General features: G+C 45.2%; 1 pseudogene; it reads left to right on the forward strand.

The window, feature by feature from the left end:
• The first annotated feature begins 4472 nt into the window (after positions 1-4472).
• The window catches only part of LOC142276070 (uncharacterized), a 73243-nt pseudogene continuing 59974 nt past the window's right edge, over positions 4473-17741 (forward strand).

The following is a 17741-nucleotide window of genomic DNA, read 5'->3' on the forward strand; positions in this document are numbered from 1 at the left end:
TCTAGTGTGCGGCTCTGCAGGTGGAGGTAGGTGCAGGTTATTATATATCTAGTGTGCGGCTCTGCAGGAGGAGGTAGGTGCAGGGTATTATATATCTAGTGTGCGGCTCTGCAGGTGGAGGTAGGTGCAGGTTATTATATATCTAGTGTGCGGCTCTGCAGGTGGAGGTAGGTGCAGGGTATTATATATCTAGTGTGCGGCTCTGCAGGTGGAGGTAGGTGCAGGGTATTATATATCTAGTGTGCGGCTCTGCAGGTGGAGGTAGGTGCAGGGTATTATATATCTAGTGTGCGGCTCTGCAGGAGGAGGTAGGTGCAGGTTATTATATATCTAGTGTGCGGCTCTGCAGGTGGAGGCAGGTGCAGGGTATTATATATCTAGTGTGCGGCTCTGCAGGTGGAGGTAGGTGCAGGGTATTATATATCTAGTGTGCGGCTCTGCAGGTGGAGGCAGGTGCAGGGTATTATATATCTAGTGTGCGGCTCTGCAGGAGGAGGTAGGTGCAGGGTATTATATATCTAGTGTGCGGCTCTGCAGGTGGAGGTAGGTGCAGGGTATTATATATCTAGTGTGCGGCTCTGCAGGTGGAGGTAGGTGCAGGGTATTATATATCTAGTGTGCGGCTCTGCAGGTGGAGGTAGGTGCAGGGTATTATATATCTAGTGTGCGGCTCTGCAGGTGGAGGTAGGTGCAGGGTATTATATATCTAGTGTGCGGCTCTGCAGGTGGAGGTAGGTGCAGGGTATTATATATCTAGTGTGCGGCTCTGCAGGTGGAGGTAGGTGCAGGGTATTATATATCTAGTGTGCGGCTCTGCAGGTGGAGGTAGGTGCAGGGTATTATATATCTAGTGCGCGGCTCTGCAGGTGGAGGTAGGTGCAGGGTATTATATATCTAGTGTGCGGCTCTGCAGGTGGAGGTAGGTGCAGGGTATTATATATCTAGTGTGCGGCTCTGCAGGAGGAGGTAGGTGCAGGGTATTATATATCTAGTGTGCGGCTCTGCAGGTGGAGGTAGGTGCAGGGTATTATATATCTAGTGTGCGGCTCTGCAGGTGGAGGTAGGTGCAGGGTATTATATATCTAGTGTGCGGCTCTGCAGGTGGAGGTAGGTGCAGGGTATTATATATCTAGTGTGCGGCTCTGCAGGTGGAGGTAGGTGCAGGTTATTATATATCTAGTGTGCGGCTCTGCAGGTGGAGGTAGGTGCAGGGTATTATATATCTAGTGTGCGGCTCTGCAGGTGGAGGTAGGTGCAGGGTATTATATATCTAGTGTGCGGCTCTGCAGGTGGAGGTAGGTGCAGGGTATTATATATCTAGTGTGCGGCTCTGCAGGAGGAGGTAGGTGCAGGTTATTATATATCTAGTGTGCGGCTCTGCAGGAGGAGGTAGGTGCAGGGTATTATATATCTAGTGTGCGGCTCTGCAGGTGGAGGTAGGTGCAGGGTATTATATATCTAGTGTGCGGCTCTGCAGGTGGAGGCAGGTGCAGGGTATTATATATCTAGTGTGCGGCTCTGCAGGAGGAGGTAGGTGCAGGGTATTATATATCTAGTGTGCGGCTCTGCAGGTGGAGGCAGGTGCAGGGTATTATATATCTAGTGTGCGGCTCTGCAGGTGGAGGTAGGTGCAGGGTATTATATATCTAGTGTGCGGCTCTGCAGGTGGAGGCAGGTGCAGGGTATTATATATCTAGTGTGCGGCTCTGCAGGAGGAGGTAGGTGCAGGGTATTATATATCTAGTGTGCGGCTCTGCAGGTGGAGGTAGGTGCAGGGTATTATATATCTAGTGTGCGGCTCTGCAGGTGGAGGTAGGTGCGGGGTATTATATATCTAGTGTGCGGCTCTGCAGGTGGAGGTAGGTGCGGGGTATTATATATCTAGTGTGCGGCTCTGCAGGTGGAGGTAGGTGCAGGGTATTATATATCTAGTGTGCGGCTCTGCAGGTGGAGGTAGGTGCAGGGTATTATATATCTGTGTGCGGCTCTGCAGGTGGAGGTAGGTGCAGGGTATTATATATCTAGTGTGCGGCTCTGCAGGAGGAGGTAGGTGCAGGGTATTATATATCTAGTGTGCGGCTCTGCGGGTGGAGGTAGGTGCAGGGTATTATATATCTAGTGTGCGGCTCTGCGGGTGGAGGTAGGTGCAGGGTATTATATATCTAGTGTGCGGCTCTGCGGGTGGAGGTAGGTGCAGGGTATTATATATCTAGTGTGCGGCTCTGCGGGTGGAGGTAGGTGCAGGGTATTATATATCTAGTGTGCGGCTTTGCGGGTGGAGGTAGGTGCAGGGTATTATATATCTAGTGTGCGGCTCTGCGGGTGGAGGTAGGTGCAGGGTATTATATATCTAGTGTGCGGCTCTGCGGGTGGAGGTAGGTGCAGGGTATTATATATCTAGTGTGCGGCTCTGCGGGTGGAGGTAGGTGCAGGGTATTATATATCTAGTGTGCGGCTCTGCGGGTGGAGGTAGGTGCAGGGTATTATATATCTAGTGTGCGGCTCTGCGGGTGGAGGTAGGTGCAGGGTATTATATATCTAGTGTGCGGCTCTGCGGGTGGAGGTAGGTGCAGGGTATTATATATCTAGTGTGCGGCTCTGCAGGAGGAGGTAGGTGCAGGGTATTATATATCTAGTGTGCGGCTCTGCAGGTGGAGGTAGGTGCAGGGTATTATATATCTAGTGTGCGGCTCTGCAGGTGGAGGTAGGTGCAGGGTATTATATATCTAGTGTGCGGCTCTGCAGGAGGAGGTAGGTGCAGGGTATTATATATCTAGTGTGCGGCTCTGCAGGTGGAGGTAGGTGCAGGGTATTATATATCTAGTGTGCGGCTCTGCAGGTGGAGGTAGGTGCAGGGTATTATATATCTAGTGTGCGGCTCTGCAGGAGGAGGTAGGTGCAGGGTATTATATATCTAGTGTGCGGCTCTGCAGGTGGAGGTAGGTGCAGGGTATTATATATCTAGTGTGCGGCTCTGCAGGTGGAGGTAGGTGCAGGGTATTATATATCTAGTGTGCGGCTCTGCAGGTGGAGGTAGGTGCAGGGTATTATATATCTAGTGTGCGGCTCTGCAGGTGGAGGTAGGTGCAGGGTATTATATATCTAGTGTGCGGCTCTGCAGGTGGAGGTAGGTGCAGGGTATTATATATCTAGTGTGCGGCTCTGCAGGTGGAGGTAGGTGCAGGGTATTATATATCTAGTGTGCGGCTCTGCAGGTGGAGGTAGGTGCAGGGTATTATATATCTAGTGTGCGGCTCTGCAGGTGGAGGTAGGTGCAGGGTATTATATATCTAGTGTGCGGCTCTGCAGGTGGAGGTAGGTGCAGGGTATTATATATCTAGTGTGCGGCTCTGCAGGTGGAGGTAGGTGCAGGGTATTATATATCTAGTGTGCGGCTCTGCAGGTGGAGGTAGGTGCAGGGTATTATATATCTAGTGTGCGGCTCTGCAGGTGGAGGTAGGTGCAGGGTATTATATATCTAGTGTGCGGCTCTGCAGGTGGAGGTAGGTGCAGGGTATTATATATCTAGTGTGCGGCTCTGCAGGTGGAGGTAGGTGCAGGGTATTATATATCTAGTGTGCGGCTCTGCAGGTGGAGGTAGGTGCAGGGTATTATATATCTAGTGTGCGGCTCTGCAGGTGGAGGTAGGTGCAGGGTATTATATATCTAGTGTGCGGCTCTGCAGGTGGAGGTAGGTGCAGGGTATTATATATCTGTGTGCGGCTCTGCAGGTGGAGGTAGGTGCAGGTTATTATATATCTAGTGTGCGGCTCTGCAGGTGGAGGTAGGTGCGGGGTATTATATATCTAGTGTGTGGCTCTGCAGGTGGAGGTAGGTGCAGGGTATTATATATCTAGTGTGCGGCTCTGCGGGTGGAGGTAGGTGCAGGGTATTATATATCTAGTGTGCGGCTCTGCGGGTGGAGGTAGGTGCAGGGTATTATATATCTAGTGTGCGGCTCTGCAGGAGGAGGTAGGTGCAGGGTATTATATATCTAGTGTGCGGCTCTGCAGGTGGAGGTAGGTGCAGGGTATTATATATCTAGTGTGCGGCTCTGCAGGTGGAGGTAGGTGCAGGGTATTATATATCTAGTGTGCGGCTCTGCAGGTGGAGGTAGGTGCAGGGTATTATATATCTAGTGTGCGGCTCTGCAGGTGGAGGTAGGTGCAGGGTATTATATATCTAGTGTGCGGCTCTGCAGGAGGAGGTAGGTGCAGGGTATTATATATCTAGTGTGCGGCTCTGCAGGTGGAGGTAGGTGCAGGGTATTATATATCTAGTGTGCGGCTCTGCAGGTGGAGGTAGGTGCAGGGGCTCTATTATGTCCTCTACTTCATTTTCCTGTCGTCGTCTTTATTGTTTCTTTGCTTTTATGACGAGGCTGATGTCGGTTTCTTATTTGGGTTTTTCCTGGGTTTTTTTTACAGGTTTTTATCAACAAAAATAAAAAATCCCAACAATAAAATCCAGTGCAGTGCGGAGCCCGGATGTGAGTAACTTACAGGGAAGGGAATAAGTATTGGATCCCTCTCTGATTGTGTAAGTTTCCCACTGATAAAGACATGAACAGTTGATAATTTTAAGTGTTACTTAACCCCTTAGTGACGGAGCTAATTTTCACCTTAATGACCAGACCAAATTTTGCAATTCTGACCAGTGTCACTTCATGAGGTTATAACTCTGGAACGCTTCAACGGATCCCGGTGATTCTGAGATTGTTTTTTCGTCACATATTGGACTTCATGTTAGTACCAAATTTAGGACAATATTTTTTGCGTTTATTTATGAAAAAAATTGAATATTGGCAAATTTTGAAAATTTTGCAATTTTCAACTTTTGAATTTTTATACCGTTAAACCAGAGATTTCTGTGACACAAAGTAGTTAATAAATAACATTTCCCACATGTCTACTTTACATCAGCACAATTTTGGGAACAAAATTTTTTTTCGTTAGGAAGTTAGAGGGGTTCAAAGTTTATCAGCGATTTCTCATTTTTACATCAAAATTTACAAAACCAGTTTTTTAGGGACCACATCACATTTGAAGTGACTTCAATAGGCCTAGATGACAGAAAATACCCAAAAGTGACACCATTATAAAAACTGCACCCCCCAAAGTACTCAAAACCACATTCAAGAAGTTTATTAACCCTTCAGGTGCTTCACATGAACAAAAGCAATGTGGAATGAAAAAAAGCAAAAATTAAATTTTACCTAAAAATGTTGCTCTAACCCAAATTTATTCACTTTTAGAAGAAATAACACAACAAAATGGACCCCAAAACTTGTTCCCCACTTTATGAGTGCGCCGATACCCCACATGTGGTCAGAAACCTCTGTTTGGACAAATGGGAGGGCTCGGAACAGAAGGAGCAATATTTGAATTTTGGAAAGCAAATTTGGCTGAAATAGATTGCGGGCACCATGTTGCATTTACAGGTCCGCTAAGGTACCTAAACAGAAGAAACCCCTCACAAGTGACACCATTTTGGAAACTAGACCCCTCAAGGCTTCTATCTAGGGGTACAGTGAGCATTTTAGATCCACAGGTACTTCACAGATTTTGTTAACGTTACGTTGTCATATTGAAAATTTTAATAATTTTCTCAAAAATGTTGCTTTAGCATCAATTTTCTCACTTTTTCAAGAGGTAATTCCAAAAATTTGACCTCAAGGTTTGTTAACCACTTTTTTATGAGTGCGGTGATACCTCACATGTGGTCTGAAACCTTTGTTTGGACAAATGGGAGGGCTTGGAACGAAAGGAGCAATATTTGAATTTTGGAAAGGAAATTTGGCTGAAAAAGATTGCGGGCACCATGTCACATTTGGAGGACCCCTAAGGTACCTAAACAGCAGAAACCCCGCACAAGTGACCCCATTTTGGAAACTAGGCCCCTCAAGGAATTTATCTAGATGTTTTGTGAGTACCCTGAACCCCCAGGTGCTTCATAGAATTTTATAACGTTGAGCCATGAAAAAAAAAAAATAAAATTTTACCACAAAATTGTTATTTCAACCAGGTAGCTTTTTTTTTTACAAGAGTAAAAGGAAAAAATTCAGCATAACATTTATTGTGCAATTTCTCCTGAGTTTGGCGATACCTTATATGTGGTGGAAATCAACTGTTTGGGCGCATGGCAGGGCTCGAAAGGGAAGGAGTGCCATTTGACTGCAAAATTGGCTGGAATCAATAGCGGACGCCAGGTTGCATTTGGAGAGCCCTTGAGGTGCCTAAACAGTGGCTGTCCCCCACAAGTGACTCCATTCTGGAAACAAGACACCTCAAGGCTTTTATCTAGGTGTATAGTGAGCAGTTTGAATCCACGAATACTTCACAGAATTTGATAAGCTTAGGTTGCCATATTGAAAATTTTCATTTTTTTCACAAAAATGTTGCTTCAGCATCAAATTTCTCACTTTTTCAAGAGACAACAACAAACCGTGGACCCAACAGGTTTTTATCCAATGTCTTATGAGCACAGGGATACCCCACATGTGGCCAAAAACCTCTGTTTGGATAAATTGGAGGGCTTGGAATGGAAAGAGCACCATTTGAATTCTGGAAAAGTTGAGATAAATTGCGGGCACCATGTCACATTTGCAGGGCCCCTTGGGTACCTGTACATTAGAAACCCCCCACAAGTGACCCCATTTTGGAAACTGGATTTTATTCAGGAGTATAGTAAGCATTTTGAATCCACAGGTACTTCACAAAAATGTTGCTGTAGCAACAAATGTCTCACTTTTAGGCTATGTGGCCATGATCCAGCGACACGGCGTCTAGTACACAGTGTCAGCCTTCCTGCAGAGATGTGAGTGTTGTCCACGGGAGAACGCAGCTGCCCATGCCCACGATTTGGGTTCAGGCCGCTGTGGAGCTCTATGCTACCTGCAGAGAACACTCATCTCCGCAGCATAAATTGACATGCGGAGGCTTGGGAAGCTGCACCACAGGTCAGTGTATGCTGCGGAGAAGAGAAGCACAGTGGGCATGGGATTTCTAAAAATCCTTCCACTGTGCTTCTACTGCACAACGCAGCGTTATGGACGCAGGGAAAACACTCTGCGCCCAAAACGCTGCAAACCCTGATCGTGGGCACACAGCCTAAAATGCTACAATGGATGAATGGATAGATGTCAAACAAATATAACGTCCCACCCCCTGCATATTCTAAGCTGGCGCCCTTTAGTGCCTTTCATGTGGCACTAAAGGGTGCCTAGCCTTGTATTTAGCCCCCCCAAATAATTAATAATTAAAATAAACGACGTGGGGTCCCCCCTATTTTTGATAGCCAGCTAGGGTAAAGCAGACAGCTGTAGCCTGCAAACCACAGCTGACAGCTTCACCTTGGCTGGTGATCAATTTGGAGGGCTCCCCAGGCGTTTTTTAAAAAAAAAAAAAAACGTGGGGTCCCCCCCAAATTAGATCACCAGCCAAGGTGAAGCGGACAGCTGGGGTCTGGTATTCTCAGGGTGGGAAGAGCCATGGTTATTGGACTCTTCCCAGCCTAAAAATAGCAGGCCGCAGCCGCCCCAGAAGTGGCGCATCCATTAGATGCGCCAATCCTGGCGCTTCGCTCCAGCTCATCCCGCGTCCTGGTGCGGTGGCAGACGGGGTAATATATGGGGTTGATACCAGCTGTAATGTCACCTGGCATCAAGCCCTGGGGTTAGTGATGTCACGGCATCTGAACAGATACCCGACATTACTAACCCAGTCAAGTAATAGAAAAAAAATAAAGACAAAAAAAAAATTTATTTGAAAAAAAAACTCCCCGAAACATTCCTCTTTTACCAATTTATTGAAAATAAATAAATTTCGGTCGCTGTAATCCATTTTGGAGGTCCCACGCTGACTCTGGATCTTCTAGAATATGGGGGGCACGTTCAGGGAACGTATCCCCCATTTTCTGGAAGAGCAAGCTCTCCATGAGCAGTGTGGGTGCAGTAATCTGAGAATACTGCACTCACACTGCCCCGGTCCAACCTAGGGCAGAGTGACCTGCAGTAACCTCATTCTAGAATATGAGGGGCACGCTCACAGAACGTACCCCCCATTTTCTAGAACAGCAGTCTCTCCATGTGAGGAGTGTGACTGCAGATTACCGCACTCACCCTCCCCCGGTCCACAGTGGAGTAGCCTGTGCAGTAGCGACGTCAGCAGGATCCCTGCTTGCAGGGATCCAGCTGACAGCCGCTGTCTGCGCATGCGCCGTCAGCTTTCAAGAAGGAGGCGGCGTACTGTGATCGCGGGGCCGGAGCAGGAGCACCAGCAGCCAGGTAACGTAAAACCGGGGGCTGGGGGGGGGAGGGGGAGGGGGAGGGGGCGGGGGCGACGGCGGGACCTGGGGACAACTTTCTGCCGCATGTGACGTGTCACATGCGGCAGAAAGTGCAGGATGAATGCGGCCGCCATCTTCCACGCTCCGGAGGGGGGAGGCGGCTCTGGAGACCGGAGGGGGCTCCGGGGACCAGAGATCTCCGGTGGACCGGAGGAGGGGTCAGGGGGAGGACATTTCCCTCCGATCTGAAATGTTTGATCATTTCAGATCGGAGGGAAATGAATGCAGAGCCGGCGGCGGCGGGAGTTTTCAGCGCGCGTCGGCGCCATCTTGGATTTTCCGGAGGGGGGGTAGGGGTGGTAGGGGGACTCTCCGGTACCGGGGGCTTTGGGGGCACTAAGGGCTCATATTTATTTCTCATCTGACATGTTTGATCACGTCAGATGAGAAATAAATCAATTTTACCGGCCATTTATTTTTTTTTAATGTTGTCGCCGGTATACGGTGTATACCGGCGATCGCATTAACGGGGTCCAAAAAAAACACCCCGATTCATAATCTTGGGGGTCTCAGCTACCTCCGGTAGCTGAAACCCCCGAGATTTTTCGTCACTGGGGGGCGCTACAAGCTTTTTCCGGCCTGACGTCTCAAGACGTCGGAACAGAATAAGTACCCTGTTTTTCCGACGTCTTGAGACGTTAGGCCGTCGCTATGGGGTTAATTTTGTCAGTGAGTCATAGAAAATCCAAAATAAAATCCAGAAAATCACATTGTATAAATTATATACATTTATTTGCATTTTGCAGAGAAAAATAATTATTTGATTTCTCTGGCAAACAAGGCTTAATACTTGGTGGCCGTCCCCTTGTTGGCAGCGCAGCAGTCAGATGTTCTTTGTAGTTGATGATGAGGTTTGATGTCATGAGGAATTTTGCTCCACTTTTCTTTGCAGATCATCTCTAAATCAATTAAGATTTTAAGTCTGTTGCTTGGCAACTTGGAGCTTCATGTCCTCCATGGGTTTTCTATGGGATTAAGGTCTGGAGTCTGGCTGGGCCACTCCATGATCTTAATGTGCTTCTATTTATGCTTGGATTTTCCATTCAAAAACAAAATCACCTAAGGTTTGAATCTGAGGCACGATGCTATGTTTCATTATTAGAATTTGTTTATGCTGTTATACATTTTTATGTATTTTTATATTTGTATATACATACAATTTTTTAATTGTTGATTTTTTAATCAACATATGTTGATTGTATGTTTTACTTTTTATTTTTTTCCCTTTGTTTGTATTGATAACATGTGTATTGTGTGTTTCTACTGATTAAGTCCACTCCATGCCTGATTGGCTGGAGTGGACTTATTATATAACTTAGGGTAAATTTTCCCATTGGGGTTGACAAAGAACACAGACCATGTTTGAAACGTGTTGCTGTTTCCATGTCTTTCTGGCCCCATTTCATTATATCTTGGTGTATGTCCATGTCCATTTTTTTTCTGTATTTTAAATGAATAAAGAATTGCTAAGTTTTTTTAAAGACAATTTGGAAGCTGGATCTCTTCTTCTCAGGCCCCAAAGAAAATGGACACCCTCAAAAGAAAGCAGAACCCCCCCCAGACCAGACCCCAAACAATTACAATTGGCACATACCGATGGTGGATGGGCTCTTACACAGAGATCTGCGTCACTGTTAGATCCCTCACCGTTACAGCTGCATTGCACCGCACAGCTGTGTATACAGTGACAGAGAAGGCAGAGGCAGTAATAAACCATCTCTGCCTTATGTAGAGATGGACGGATTTATTCTCCGTTGCTACATGTTTGCGTATAGATGCACTGCTATGTAATGACATTGTAGAACATCACTGCAAAGTAGGAGTCAGATGATGTAAGCTCCACGGAGGACTGGTAGGCCCAGGAGGTGAATCCACTGGACCGTGCACCCCACCGGAGGCCTGGGTACACGGTAGCCGGAGCACTAGCGTGGCCGGGATGGGGACAGCGTCCCACAGGGGACGGGTAGAACAAAGTCACTGGGCTCACGGAGTTCCTTAGGACAATACGGAATACTGGTACAGGTGCCGGGTAGTAATGGCAAGCAGTAGTACAGGTAACGGAACACGGCCAAGGGGACCTGGGCACCTAGCTTTCAAGACTAAGCTTCAAGACACGTTGATCAGGCCCCGCCCACATGGAAAGGCCAGTCTTATATACCCAGCACAGCCCTATGTCATATCCTGCTTCAGGTGTGCTGGGCCTATAAGACTAGGAGAGTGGGCGCGGCCCGGTCCTAAACAGAAACATGTGGCTAAGACTCAGTGTCAGACTCATAAGACCAGGAGCAGGATACAGGAGAGCACGAGCGGGAGCGGCAGCCATGACCGGTGGACACGTGGACTGGATCAGTGGTTAAGGAGCGGTGCCGGGATGGTGCGACCGGATCAGTGGGTAAGGAGTGGTGCTGGGACACCGGGAGCGTGACAGATGACCCGGATGTTTAAAGTCTACGAGCTCCGAAACCAGTTAAGAGTATCTAAACTTTTTTATTTACATAATTTTTCTAGTTTAAAAGGGAAATATAATATGGGCACATTTTTCAATTGTGTTAATTTTCACTATTTTGCTGCCTTCATAGAAATGGGAGGTAAATTGTGTGTGTCACCCAGTGCACAGATCTGTACACCATCTGTGAGCTCTGTGACCCTCGAATAAGAGGGACCCCGCTACGGCCACACTTGTCTCCGTGATCTGATTTCCATACAAGCGCTCTCACTGTGCCGTATCACTAGAGTCTTGAGATGGGGAAAATGATTTGCAGGACCCCGATGCATAGGCTAGGTCAGTAGTCCACGGGGGCTGAACAGGAGCCATGTGAACATTTTCTTTTATTCCTAAAATAAATAACAGAAAGAAATGGCACAGGCCCCATATGAATCAACGCTCGGCCCCTCTGCGTCCATTAGAAACAAGAATACATCAAATCCTAATTCCATTGCCCTGTTCTTAACTGAAAAACTCAGAAATGTTTAGTTTTTGCTCTTTCCTATTCTCCTTCTCTTATTCCGGGAGCAATTGTCCTTTTATTTTTCAATCCACATTGCTGTATGAAATTTTTTTTTTGAAGATGACTCATAGTTTTTCATTTTACCATAAAATGTACTGGAAATTAAGTAAAAATTCAAAGTACGGTGAAATGGTGAAAAAAAAAATAATTCCACCATTGTTTTTACTACATTCATTGTGTGCTGAAAGTGAGCGGTCAGCGTGATTCTCCAGGTCAGTGTGATTACAGCAATATCAGACTTGTATATTTTATTATTTAGCGGTGACTAGAGATGAGTGGATGTTTGGCTTCTGCTGATCCAGCTGAGCTTTTGTAAAGATCGGTTCTGGACTTAGACTTAACCTGAACTTTATTTGAAGTCATTAATTGGGCAGGTCATGTCTCCACCCACATGCATCCATAATCACATCACTTCCGGCGGATAGTGGATTTTTTCTATTTATTTTTTTGTTTGTGCACACTACATCCAATCACGTTGTTGTTACTCCCAGTGTGAGCCGATCAAACGCTGCAAGCGGCTTATACTGGGCTGAGCACCGAGCGTACCCGAGCACCGCGATCCTCGCGAGAGTGGTTTATATACGTAAAGCATCCGAACTCCGAACATGACTATTGTTTTCTGGGGTTCTGATTTTGTATCGCAACTTCAGGTTCACTCATCTCCAGTGGTGAATAAAAATCACTTTTGTAAACTTGTAACTTGTTTTTTTTCTTGATGAGCCGACATTTTCATTGATACCATTCTGGATGCAATATGGGTAACTGATCACCTTTCATTGTATTTATATTGCTATAAAAATAATGTGCTACTTTTATCGGTTGGTTTCATTACTTACATAGCACCTTTCATATTGAAATTTTTTTTTTCTACACAAATGATATCTTACCTCCATTAATTTTACATATGGGTTCATCTCCTTCCCATTCAGGTCCTTATAATATCGGATCCTCTCAGTGATTTTATTCTGTTTTAAGAAAATTTTCTATCAAGGATGGATATGGACAGGGACAAGATGGCGGAGAGGATATTACACCTCACCCTAGAGATCCTCTTCCGGCTTACTGGAGAGGTGAGAGATTCTGATGACGTCACATTACATCATTCTTATCTATGGGAATAACAGATGGACAGAACTGGAGAGGTGAGGACTCTGGAAATGTCTGGAGTGAGATTTATTACTGTGTCTCTCCATAACCAGGATTACACAGTAGTGAAGAAGACCTCTAGTGAGCGCTGTCAGGCTCCTGTGTCTGAGGGATGGGGAAGACCCCTGAGCCCAATCACGGGGCCTCCACCTCACCCCCCGATACATGAGGACATCAATGACCAGAAGATCCTAGAACTCGCCTACAAGATGATTGAGCTGCTGACTGGAGAGGTGACACTGCTGGGAATGCTGGGACATTATACAGTAACGCTATGAAGGGATCGGGGGTGACGATATCATTGTATGTGTCAGGTTCCTATAAGGTGTCAGGACGTCACCGTCTATTTCTCCATGGAGGAGTGGGAGTATTTAGAAGGACACAAAGATCTGTACAAGGACGTCATGATGGAGGTTCCCCAGCCCCTCACATCACCAGGTAATAGACAGGACTAAATACACACGGCCTATAATTATCTGTATGTAAGGAATGAATTCAGTCCCTGTATGTGTCTGCTCCAGGTCTATCCAGTAAGAGGACAACACCAGAGAGATGTCCCCGTCCTCTTCTCCCACAGGACTGTAAACAAGAAGACCCCGATGTTCCTCAGGATGTGTTTCCTCCAGCTCTATCCAGTAAGAGATATCTACTCATGTACTTTCTGCACTAATTTGTGTTTACATTTTTAGACTTTCTGCTCTGTTTTTTTTCAACTGTATTTTCTTTGCTTTTGCTTCTTTTCCTCAAAGACCTGCAGAGGGTTCATGAATTTCCTATTACCCTGTAAATAAGACCTACACCGAAAATAAGCACTTGCATAATTTTATGGGATTAAAAATAAGCCCTAGTTACAATCAGGGCCAGGGTTGGGAGGACTGCGCAATTTCTCAGGAACTGCACTTTCTTAGGGACCCTATCAGTTGTATTCTGAGGTTGATTGAAGTCATCAAATGTCCTTAAACAAAGTCATGTGACATGATGTATCCAAAGGTTTCTTAATTGCAGGAGTCTAAATGAACTGAACAGAAGACATTAGGCATTAGGGGAAAGAGAGAGCTAACTGGGCAATTTCACAGGATTCTCAATCTCCGAGGGGCCCCAGTGTTTATATGCTAACTATAGGACTGCTTAAGAACCTTTTTGACATCACGTCATGTGACCAAAGGTCTCCATTACAGGAGTCTAAAACTGAAGAGGAGACAGGCTGGTGTGTGTGTTCACGCCAATTTTAACCAGCTTTGCCAAAATGGGCAGAGCTTGGCTAGAAGAAGGGTGTGATGCCACCACATCTCTAATTCGTAACAAACTGCAGCGTTCCTTATGCCAGAAATCTCACTCCAGTCCCTGATGTCATTTGTCAGTGTACATCGTCGGTCTTGATGAATTGGAACCCAAATGTTCATCTGAACAGACAGCAAGACCCTGCTACCTGCTTTGGTTACAAAGGCAAAGGATAGGCCATGAATATTATAGTCCCAGACAACCCCGTTAAATTTCCAGCATCTGCCTTTGTCTATTTTATTTTTTGAAAAAAATACCTCTTTGATCCACAACATATTTCAATGTCACAGAGATGTTTGCTGGGTATGCCAACTGTCATGGCGGCGTCAGGATCTTTGGAGACTGCACTCTACCTGCTAACTTCTCTGATGTCTGTGAGTAGCGCAGAGAAACACAGGCATCAAACCACAGACAGGCAAGCTAGCAAGAGTTAATCTTTGCTGGGCTGCTATTGTCTTTGATCACATTTTGCAGGAAGCCAGTATCATTCTCTCCCGTCCTGTATATGCTGGCTGGACTATTCCATTAATGCCAGCTATAGTTTACCTATACTGATCTGGTGAGGTGTTGTGATACAGACTAACAGGTAGTTGTTGTGCATTATTGCTGTGAACTGTTGTAGTGTTAATCCTTGTTGTCCTTTTTTTGCTGCCTTCCTGCTCTTGCTTTTCTCCTTATTCTTTCACTGTTTATTTCTGTGAGTTTGCAGTGTGCCTGAGTTTTAGTTTTCCAGTCTGTCTTAATCTGTATTTCCATCATACATCATCATCACTTTCCTTCCCTGGGGGATCACAGATTAGATCTAGTCAGAATAGTAAGGTATGGGACAATGGCATCTCCACCTTTAGGAGTAATCCAGAGATTAGGGATAGCCTAGGGTCTCCTAGCATGAGGCACAGTATAGTAGCCCCCTGTCCCTCATTATCTTGCAGTAACATTGTGATAATTAATCAGATTATTTACTGTAGCACATTTCAGAGAACGTGCTACTGGAGAGATATCTTAGAGACAGGAATGGGAGGTCTGACTTAACAAAAATGTAACTCTTGGATCTCGAAATTGGAAAACAGATTCAGAATGATTTTTTCCCTAATTTAATTTCTGATGTTGTGGTTTAAAAAACTAAATGTACTTTCAAAATAATATCATTAAAAACTAATAATACTGTGTTTATTTTTAGCAGATGACTGTATTGGGAGTTCAGATGGAAATCTAATATCTTCAGAATTTATAACAGATGATGAATGTATCACACATGATACATATGAAGAGCATGCTGTTGTCGCAGATATACCTCCAGCCCTTCCTCAGAAAGTTCTATCATCTGATCTTTTCAAACAAGTCCAAAATTCCGATTTATCACAGAATTGTAAGCAAAATAAAAGTTACAGAAGAGATGTGGAACATGAAATGGCTCCTGCAACGGAGAAACCATTTTCATGTTCAGAGTGTGGGAAATATTTTACCAGGAAATTACATCTTGTTAACCATCAAAGATCTCACACAGGGGAGTTGCCATTTTCATGTTCAGAATGTGGGAAATGTTTTAGTCAGAAATCAAATCTTGTTACGCATCAGAAAAATCACAAAGGGGAGAAGCCATTTTCATGTTCAGAGTGTGAGAAATGTTTTATATGGAAATCAGAACTTGTTGAGCATCAAAGATCTCACACAGGGGAGAAGCTATTTTCATGTTCAGAGTGTGGTAAATATTTTATTCGGAAATCAGATTCTGTTAAGCATCAAAGATCTCACACAGGAGAGAAGCCATTTTCATGTTCAGAATGTGGGAAATCTTTTATTCAGAAAGCAAATCTTGATAGGCATCAAAGATCTCACACAGGGGAGAAGCCATTTTCATGTTCAGAATGTGGGCAATGTTTTATTCAGAAAGCACATCTTGTTAGTCATCAAAGATCTCATACCGGGGAGAAGCCATTTTCATGCCTGGAATGTGGTAAATGTTTTACTAGGAAATCAATTCTTGTTGACCATGGAAAGCTTCACACAGGGGATAATCCATTTTAATGTTCTCAATGTGGAAAATGTTATTCTCAGAAAACGGATCTCGTTAAACATGTGAAGAAGTCGCACAGGGAATATTGTGAATATTTGAAATGTTTAACTGGTAAATCAATTCTTGTTGACCATCAGAAAACCCACACAGTAGTGGAGCCATTCTTGCATTTGGAATTTGGGAAATATTTTTATGATTAATCAGATCCTATTGTCAGATGAGTCACATGGGAGAAGCCGTCATGATGTACCGTGAGTCAAAGGGTTTTATCCAAAAATTGCTCCAGTAAGAACTGGTGAGGGAAAGCACCATTTTCTTTCTTTTTAAACTTGCTGTATTATTTTGACCATAAGACACACCTAGGTTTAAGAGGAGGAGAATAGGAAAAAAAATTGAAGCAAAAAATGTAATCATGACACACTGTTATGAGAGAAATCTGCTGCTAACACTGTTATGGGGGTAATATCCCCCAATTCTGTACTAATGTCCCCCATCTTGGGCCACATTTGGTTATATGTGTCGATCATCATGGTGTATATGTTGTTCTTCCTAGTATATATGTTACCCATCTTTGTCCCATCCTGTTATATATGGCTCGCATCCTGGTATATATGGCCCTCATACTGATATATATAGCCCCCATCCTGGTGTATATGGCCCTCATCCTGGGCTCTTCCTGGTATATATGATGCCCCATCCTGGGCCCATTCTGGAATATATGTATTTTATCCTCGTATATACTGTATGATCCCCATCTTGGTATTTACAGGTGAAAATGGGCCCCCTTACCTCTTGGGCTGCAGGTTGCACCAATGATATGTCTGGTTCTGCTGTCATCCTGGTATTTATGTCCCTCATCACACTGCAGACATAAAAAAAAATGATTATACTCACCATCCCTCTGCTTCCCCAGTGTGCGGTGTTGTCTTTGATGCCAGCAAGTGAATTCAGTGTGTAAGCAGCGCATCGCATGACGTCACTGCAATGCACCTGCTGTTACACGCGGACATCAGCTGCCGGAATAGTCACTGCTCCCCACACCCGGGATTATAGAATTGGGGAGCAGTGAATATTCATTCTCTAATAGCAGACACACGTGATCACCCAGCCGCAGCAGTAAGTTGGCGGCTTGGTGATAATGTTCTGTCCCCACTTAAAGGCGATGGAAGGTGCGTAGTTGTAAGAGGTTGTGAGAGTCTTACCTTCGTTTTTCCTATAGGTGGGGCAGACAGGACCTTGAGCACTCCAGAGTGACACATGCACATGCTGAGATGAAACAATGGTGGTTTATTTTCTCCAAAGGTTAGGACATGCAGAGTGCAGTAATCCAAGTACCTGGCATTGAAATCTCGAGTGATGCTTGCCTCTGTAGCTACTACGTGGTCAGAAGACTTTGCTCCTAGTAGCTCCTATAAGGGATCTTGCTCTCACAAAAGCTCTGGCTGGAATGAACATCCCCGGAAGTGATGCAAGAGGGTCATCAGACACTCCCATGGGCTGGGCAAAGAAACAGAGGAGCTGAAAAGTCTGACCAGTAGATGGCAGCAGAGACAGGCATGAAAAACATTAAATAACAGTTTTAACTAAGACAAATAGAAACAGCACACTCCCCGTCTGAAATTCACTTTGGGGATTTCACTATTGAGTCCATAATACAACCTGAAAAGAAAGGCATGTTAAATGCAAAAACAAGCTCAATTGAGTCCAAAACAAGAAGGATGGCTCAAAGTTCAGGCCCGGTAGCGTTCATCCTGTAGGGACGCTCTCTATGGGCAAAAGCAGAACAAGTTCGTGGATTGGCCTTGCAAAGGTCTTCGTCTCACCTTTCCTGATGACCTTTAGCTCCACCTTCCGAACATTGCCGTCCTGACTAGGCAGTATCCTAGTAATTAGTCCCATAGGCCAGTCAGTCCTTTCTGTGGTCTGATCTTTCATGAGGACTA

The sequence above is a fragment of the Anomaloglossus baeobatrachus genome, unplaced genomic scaffold, assembly GCF_048569485.1.
Source record: "Anomaloglossus baeobatrachus isolate aAnoBae1 unplaced genomic scaffold, aAnoBae1.hap1 Scaffold_392, whole genome shotgun sequence".
Taxonomy (NCBI): domain Eukaryota; kingdom Metazoa; phylum Chordata; class Amphibia; order Anura; family Aromobatidae; genus Anomaloglossus; species Anomaloglossus baeobatrachus.